This window comes from Denticeps clupeoides, chromosome 14 (genome assembly GCF_900700375.1).
Source record: "Denticeps clupeoides chromosome 14, fDenClu1.1, whole genome shotgun sequence".
NCBI classification, from domain to species: Eukaryota; Metazoa; Chordata; class Actinopteri; order Clupeiformes; family Denticipitidae; genus Denticeps; species Denticeps clupeoides.
The window spans coordinates 3,414,222-3,421,838 of NC_041720.1; positions in this window are offsets into that span (position 1 = coordinate 3,414,222).

Sequence of the window (7,617 nt, forward strand, 5' to 3'; positions counted from 1 at the left end):
TATGTGATGTGCGCCTAAAGACCAACTCGCACTGCACAAGCCTCTTCAGCCATGGTGGTCAAAGTTGAATATTGTTGCCATTAACGTGCAACCAATAGGAGGACCTAACATACCTACAGCAGGAAGGCGGTCTGCTGGAGGAAAATGTGGGATGCTGTGGGTCCGCCGGGCGTGAACATTGATTGTTGTTGGCAGTGTAGAAATAACAGGCGATACCTATAGCCTTCCTAATAGGCAAAATTTCACAGTATACGTACATTTCAGATTGTAACTGAAACAATGAGGTATAGTTATAAATCACTTTATGTGGTGCGATCATGAAGGTGGTTAACCACGGCTACTTTTTGAAACAGCAAACCAATTGGTTAATTAAAAAAATTCTGGCCATCAGTTTTTCCCCCCTTTAATCCATGTGATTTGCTTTGGGTGCCGGCAGCGGTGGCCTAGCGGTTAAGGAAGCGGCCCCATAATCAGAAGGTTGCCGGTTCGAGCCGCCAAGGTGCCACTGAGATGCCACTGAGCACAGCACCGTCCTAACACCATGATTAAAAGCAGAGGACACATTTCACTCTGTCGCTGTGTGCTGTGTATCACAATCACTTCACTTTCATGACATCTGTGATTGTTATTTTAACCAAAACATAACTCACATAACTCATCTCCTTACTTTTATTAGTGAAAGTGAAGTGATTGTCATTGTGAAACACTGCAGCACAAGCACACGGTGACACAACGAAATGTGTCCTCTGTATTTAACCATCACCCTGAGTGAGCAGTGGGCGGCCATGACAGGCGCCCGGGTCGCAGTGTGTGGGGACGGTGCTTTGCTCAGTGGCACCTTGGCAGATCGGGACTCGAACCGGCAACTTTCTGATTAGGGGGCCGCTTCCTTAACCGCTAGGCCACCACTGCCCCACATGAACCTGATTATTCTGTGCTTGTTTTTGCACCGCATGCTTGTCTTGTGCGGTTAAATGTTGCATCGTCCTGTATATTTATGCATATTCCTTCCTTCGCACTCCACGGTGCTCTTCAGGAAGGCTGGTCGGCGATTAGTCACTTCCCCCCTCAGATTGTGAATAACCGAGGAACTCCCCCCGCCTAATCCCGGCTAATCGCAGCCCATCTCAGACTCTCTCCTCTCTCTTTCTTCGGTAACGATAAATACCCCCCCATCCCCATCCCTGCTGAGAGTGGTGCAGGATCCGGCCTGTCTGGCTGCGGTTAAAGAATAATCCCATTAGCGGGTCACCGAGCCGGGAGTTGGTGGTAGCTGGAGCTCTTCACACCGGCTAATCAGGAGTGTGACCCGCTGGGAGCGTGCCGCGGTCGCATCTGCCGTAAGATGCCTTTCATTGGATCCAGGTGAGGAGCCATGACAGAGAATTCCCTCAAATGTAGTTGAAGGCCCAGCCATACATGTCACTTGTACCCTTCTAAATCGCCGTGTGTTGGGGGTATTTACATTTTCGGCATTTACCAGAGGCCATTATCCAGAGCGCCTTACAATCAGTAGTTACAGGGACAGTCCCCCCCTGCTCGGGGACACAATGGTAGTAAAGTGTCTAGACTCCATTCGTACATCCCATATGAATATCTGCAAGGGTCTTCTGGAAGATCACCACTTTATTTCGGAGCGGCGGCTGGATAGCAAGCACATCGAATCATATTTTTGACTTTCGGTTGGTCGGTCCTTTGGCACAAGACTCCCACCGTCCGGCTCTTTATTTCTCAGCCCTGCCCCTTCCACAGTGTGGGAATATTCGGAACAGTTCGCCACAGGAACGGCAATTTTTGCGCTCCAGCGTCCTCAGATGGACGCCTCCGGCTCCCAGGGGCCTCGGGAAATGGAGGAGGCCTCTCCCGGCGTCAGTAAACCGCACACGGCAACGTCTGGGAACCAGACCTGATGATCAACACATGGGCAATTGGACGTCAGTTCGCATCGCGGCAAACGACTCGTTTTTTTTTCTTCTTGAGGCTCCCAGCAGGGGGAGAGAAAAGGAAAAAGGAAACGTGGTCCACAAACATTTCAGACTTGCAATGCAGCACGGGCCATGCAGTCTGTCAGCCCCTCACACACGCACACTGGCCAAAATCCGGCTTTTTCCGCGCAAATGGCACATTTTCAAACGTTCTTAATGCAACAGCGACTGCGTCAATCGCTTAATCGCGTTTTTTTTCCCCCCTCGACTCCCTCGCTGCAGCGTCAGCGCGGCCTTTTTTTTTCTCGCTCTCTCTTTAAACCTGGCAACCCGGGGGTCAAAAAACACGAGGGCTGTTTAGAACCGCGTTGCTGTTTAGTACTGTTACTGTAAACCGTATCCGAACGAGAGGAGGACAGCAGGGACACAGAGGGACACTGGAGCCAATTCTGGCCGTCCCAGTCCCCCTGTGAGAAAGAACGTGGCTCTTCCGTACACTTTCCCGAGCGTTAATTGACGCCGAATTATGAATTTCTTTATCTGCGTGACTGTGCACCGCATCACTCGGAAGGACACGCGTGGTTTTCCACTGAGCGCTTCCACATGGGAATGCCGGGAGGAAACAGCGGTTAGTAGTTTAAAAAAAAGGAGGCTTGGCGCCGTGGTCCCGCACGTGCTGTGCAGTCCTGTACACTCAACTGAATCACGCACACACACACACACACACACACACACACTCCCTGCTGTACACAGAGATCGCGTCCTCGGGTCTATCAACACCAGTCCAACACAAACACGCACGCAGCTGCACCCTGGCTGCGCCAGAAGGGCGAACCTCCGCCGACTCGACGCTCCCACAGCTGCATGCGTACCGTGACGCACATCTGGCCCGCGTGTCTCGGGGGTGGACAGTAATTCTTATTCTTTCTTGGTCTCTGGCGGTTGTCTCTGGCCCGTAGTGGAAGGAACCCCTCCGAACGGCCCGGAAACGTTGCGGCCCTCGGCGAACGGTGGCGCCGCTTGTTGTTGCAGCTTCTGATTGGCCGTTATAAAACTGCATGGACAGGAGAGATGCGGCGGAGGGCTGCGGGTGGCTTTGGCTGGGCGGGGTCACTTCAGGCAGCTTTTTCTGATAACTGGTGTGAGTGCATGTCGCTTGAGTTCGTAGTGAGTGTGTGTGTGTCGTTGTTTGGTGGTGGTTGTAGCCTAGTGGGTAACACACTCGCCTAAGAACCAGAAGACCCGGGTTCAAACCCCACTTACTACCATCGTGTCCCTGAGCAAGACACTTAACCCTGAGTGTCTCCAGGTGGACTGTCCCTGCAACTACTGATTGTAAGTTGCTAAGGGTGTCTGATAAATCCTGTAAATGTCTTTTTAGGGTGGTAGTAGCCTAGTGGGTAACACACTCGCCTATGAACCAGAAGACCAGGGTTCGAATCCCACTTACTACCATCATGTCCCTGAGCAAGACACTTAACCCTAAGTTGCTCCAAGGGGGGACTGTCCCTGTAACTACTGATTGTAAGTCACTCTGGATAAGGGCGTCTGATAAATGCTGTAAATGTAAATGTAAATGTTTGTCTGTCCATGCATGTGTGTAGTGTGTGTGTGTGTGTGTGTGTGACTAGTGTTCCACCTCGACACTCCGTGACCTCAGTAGGATGAATTCCGTGTGTGTCGGAGGGAGGCGTATGTTTGCTGCAGCACACAAGCTGGGCCGGGTTTCAAATCTGCCTCACTTCTTTCCTTCATTTTTTGTTTTTTATTTTTGCCCTCTCTCTCTCTCTCTCCCTCTCCCGCTCTCTCTCTCCTTCTCTCTCGCTAAAGAAGCTCTCAGATCACCGTCCCGGCGCATTCTCCTCCAAAATGTCGCCATTCCAACTGGACAGGAAGGACACTGGGGGAAAAGTACATTTGTCAGATGATTCGGGGACATCAGAGACCCGGGGCTCATCTTTTCGTCCAACGTGCCCTGACATTGGTGACATTAACTTCTATAGAAATGTGTGGCGTACTCAGCAAGCTCTAGTAATTCCTCACGGACACGAGTCCATCTTCTTGTTAAGCAGTGCTGCTGGCGGGGGCAACGTCCTGCAGCATCCGGGAGAGTGGCGGCCAGGCCCTGGGTGAAAGCGTGACCAGCGCCGCCACCTAGAGTGTCTGGGTGGTAACCGCGGCCTGGCGGGGAACGAAATGTAGGCCAGACGCCCAGCAGTCCGGGGAGGAGAATCACTGCAGGCGAGATGCATGGTCTCCTCGCGACCCGGCTGGTTGTCTGATAAACCCCGGAATGAGATTACCGCGGATGATATTATCGGTAATTTGCCACTAATGCCTTTGCTTCGTCGCGGGGTTTTATGAGGCCAGTGTGTGCATATTTAATGAGCAATATTCCGTTGGCTCATCACTATTCATGACCAAGGACATCAAGTGCAGTTGCAGGGCAGCTCCTGAACACTGAAAATGTGACATGATTAAAATTGAATGATATTCAATTGTGTCTTGTGGGCGTGCTTGGAGAACTGAAACCAATGGGGCTCCTAAAACACAATATTTAACAGATTATTTATGCGCATGGACATTTACTTTGAAAAGGTACTGGTAAATTATTGCCAAAAACTCGTTTTAAGGATTTACAGTGCTATCTTCCAGGGTCCACATGCATGGATTAAAATTTCCCTTTTTCAGCAGTAGGGAGCGCTGTTGCAGCAGAAGGCAGTGTGGTGTCCTAATCGCTCTTACATTTGCCTTTAAGGCCAGGTCCATTTACTTATTTTGGCTTATTTTTACATTTTACAATTACGGCATTTATCAGACGCCCTTATCCAGAGCGACTTACAATCATTAGTGACAGGGACAGTCCCCACCTGGAGACACTCGGGGTTAAGGGTCCTGCTCAGGGACACAATGGTAGTAAGTGGGATTTGAACCTGGGTCTTCTGGTTCATAGGCGAGTGTGTTGCCCCACTAGGCTACTACCACCCTGTATCATCCATAAGTCTGTTTTGTAATGAGGTATATAAAGTCTCCAGAGTAAAAGTGAATTTAAAGTGAAACCTGGTCTCTAAAGGAAATCGTGTCTGTGGGGGGGAAGTGCAATTGAATGTTTTATTGCATTGTAACGACCTTTTTTTTTTCAGACTTCATCAGGTAGCAGCTGCACATGGTAACGGTCTCCGTGCTGGAAAACGGACGAGGAAGGATCGCGTTTCGGGCCGCTGCGGCGCACCCCTCCAGACAGGGCAGCTGTGCTCATGCAGACCGTGATGTCCGCCAGCAATTGGCCGGAGCTGCAGCTGTCCCTGTAGCTTCATGCAAGCTTCATGTGGGCTTTTTAATTGTATGTGTTTGCACATTATCGAGGTATTACAGCCTTCAGGCATGACTGCGTGGATTTCTGTAGGTTGATTGCTGGTCTTGCATCAGACATACAGTACAGGCCAAAAGTTTGGACGCACCTTCTCATTCAATGTGTTTTCTTTATTTTTTTAATTTGGGCATGGGAGCGTGTTGGCGGGGTGAATCGTCCTGCTCCAGAATGTTTATCTGACCCCTTTAGCCCCGCCGGAGGAGGCGGGTTTGTTTACCGGCGTGTAAACCGGGCGGCCTCTTTCTCAGGCTGCGTCCGCATCTCCGCGTAAACGTTGCCTCGCCGCGTTTGCCCGCTCTGCAGATTCTGTGGGGTGACCTGTTTTCTTTATTTTCAGGACCATTTACGTTGGTAGATTCTCACTGAAGGCATCAGAACTATGAATGACCACATGTGGAGTTATGTACTTAACAAAAAAAGGTGAAATAGCTGAAAACATGTTTTATATTCTAGTTTCTTTGCTCTGATTACTGCTTTGCACACTCTTGGCATTCTCTCGATGAGCTTCAAGATGTCGTCACCTGAAATGCTTTTCCAACAGTCTTGAAGGAGTTCCCAGAGGTGTTTAGCACTTGTTGGTCCAGCTCACCCCAAACCATCTGGACTGGGTTCAGGTCCGGTGACTGTGGAGGTCAGGTCTCCACTTTTTGTTAAGTACATAACTCCACATGTGTTCATTCATAGTTTTGATGCCTTCAGTGAGAATCTACCAACGTAAATGGTCACGAAAATAAAGAAAACACATTGAATGAGAAGGTGTGTCCAAACTTTTGGCCTGTGCTGTATCAAGAAGGACCAAACCAAAAATTAATGGTATGTAGCATCTATCAAAAATGGTCCAAGAGAGAGTCTATTCCAATCCCATTCATCACTAGTGATTAAAAATGTAATAGTAAATTGTTGGGGTGATCAGGGTGGTAGTAGCCTGGTGGGTACCCCACTTACTACCATTGTGTCCCTGAGCAAGACACTTAACACTGAGTGTCTCCAGGGGGGACTGTCCCTGTAACTACTGATTGTAAGTCGCTCTGGATAAGGGCGTCTGGTAAATGCTGGAAATGTAAATGGTTCGGGTGTCCATGGACCACAGCCAAAAGTGAACATCGGCAATGGAAGATGGGGAGATTGCACCAGGACACACTATGGGAAGAAGTTAAATTACACATGGCAGCATGATGCTTTGGGCTGCTGTCGACCAAGAACATCCCCTTTTCGGCCAATACAACTACATGACACCTTGAGAGGTCTAGTGGAGACCACGCCTATATTGGTAGAACATGTTAGAACTACACTCTTCCAAGTGGGAAATTTACATTGTCACGGCAGAAAGTGGACAGAGGAATAGAGAATATGGCGACTGTGTCATATGACATGTGGTTTTAATATTGAGCCTGAATGTGGTAAACAATATTTTTGAGTTCTGTGCACGTTTCACACGCGAAAAGTTCTGATATTTATTACAGGAACAAGAGCGGGAGCGCATCTGGCTTTAATCAACCCAGCGCCGATGGCCCACAATCCTTTTCTCCCTCGCTCTCTCCTTCACAGCGGGAGGGTCGGCTTCCTCGGATCCAAAGGAAGAGCGTTAAACGCTTCTCTCGCACGGCGATGTTAGATTCTTTCGCCTCTCACGCAGAATCTCGCAGGGAACGCCACTTTTCAGCCCGAGTCGGGACCTGGACCCGGGGTGGATTATTTATGCCACGCTCATGTTTGCCAGGAGCACCATGGGCATGGGAGCGTCTTGGCGGGGCGAACCGTCCTGCTCCAGAATGTTTATCTGATCCCTCCGCCCCGCCGGAGGAGGCGGGTCTGTTTACCGGCGTGTAAACACAGAACATGTCACCAGACACGAGCGGGCATATATCTCATTATTTCCCAGCTAAATGCACATCATGGTAAAAAAAATATCAAGATGTTGGATGTTTAGGACATTGACAGGTTTGTTTTGTTCATGTTGGCCTGAAATGAAATTGGAATTATGAAATAATATGAGTTTATTCTGTCTGTTCTACCGGTTCTACTGACTGAATTCACAGAGTGGAACCTAAGCAAGATGGAAACCTGCCTCCAAGACGCCGACCCTATAACCAGCCACTGTGGCCCCCAAGAGGGCAACGTTGGAGGTCAATGTTCACGTCCCCACAGTTGACCTCAGATCCTCTTTCACCCTCCGGGCTCCAGGCCTCTCTGTGGAGGGGAAGGGGGCTGTACGGCCGCCGCCCTTTCGCTTGCCCCACCCCTCCGGTGGTGGCTCTTCTGTGCTCGGCTCGGGGAGAACATGTGGCCCCCATTCTGGAGGTTAAGCAAATGGAAAGT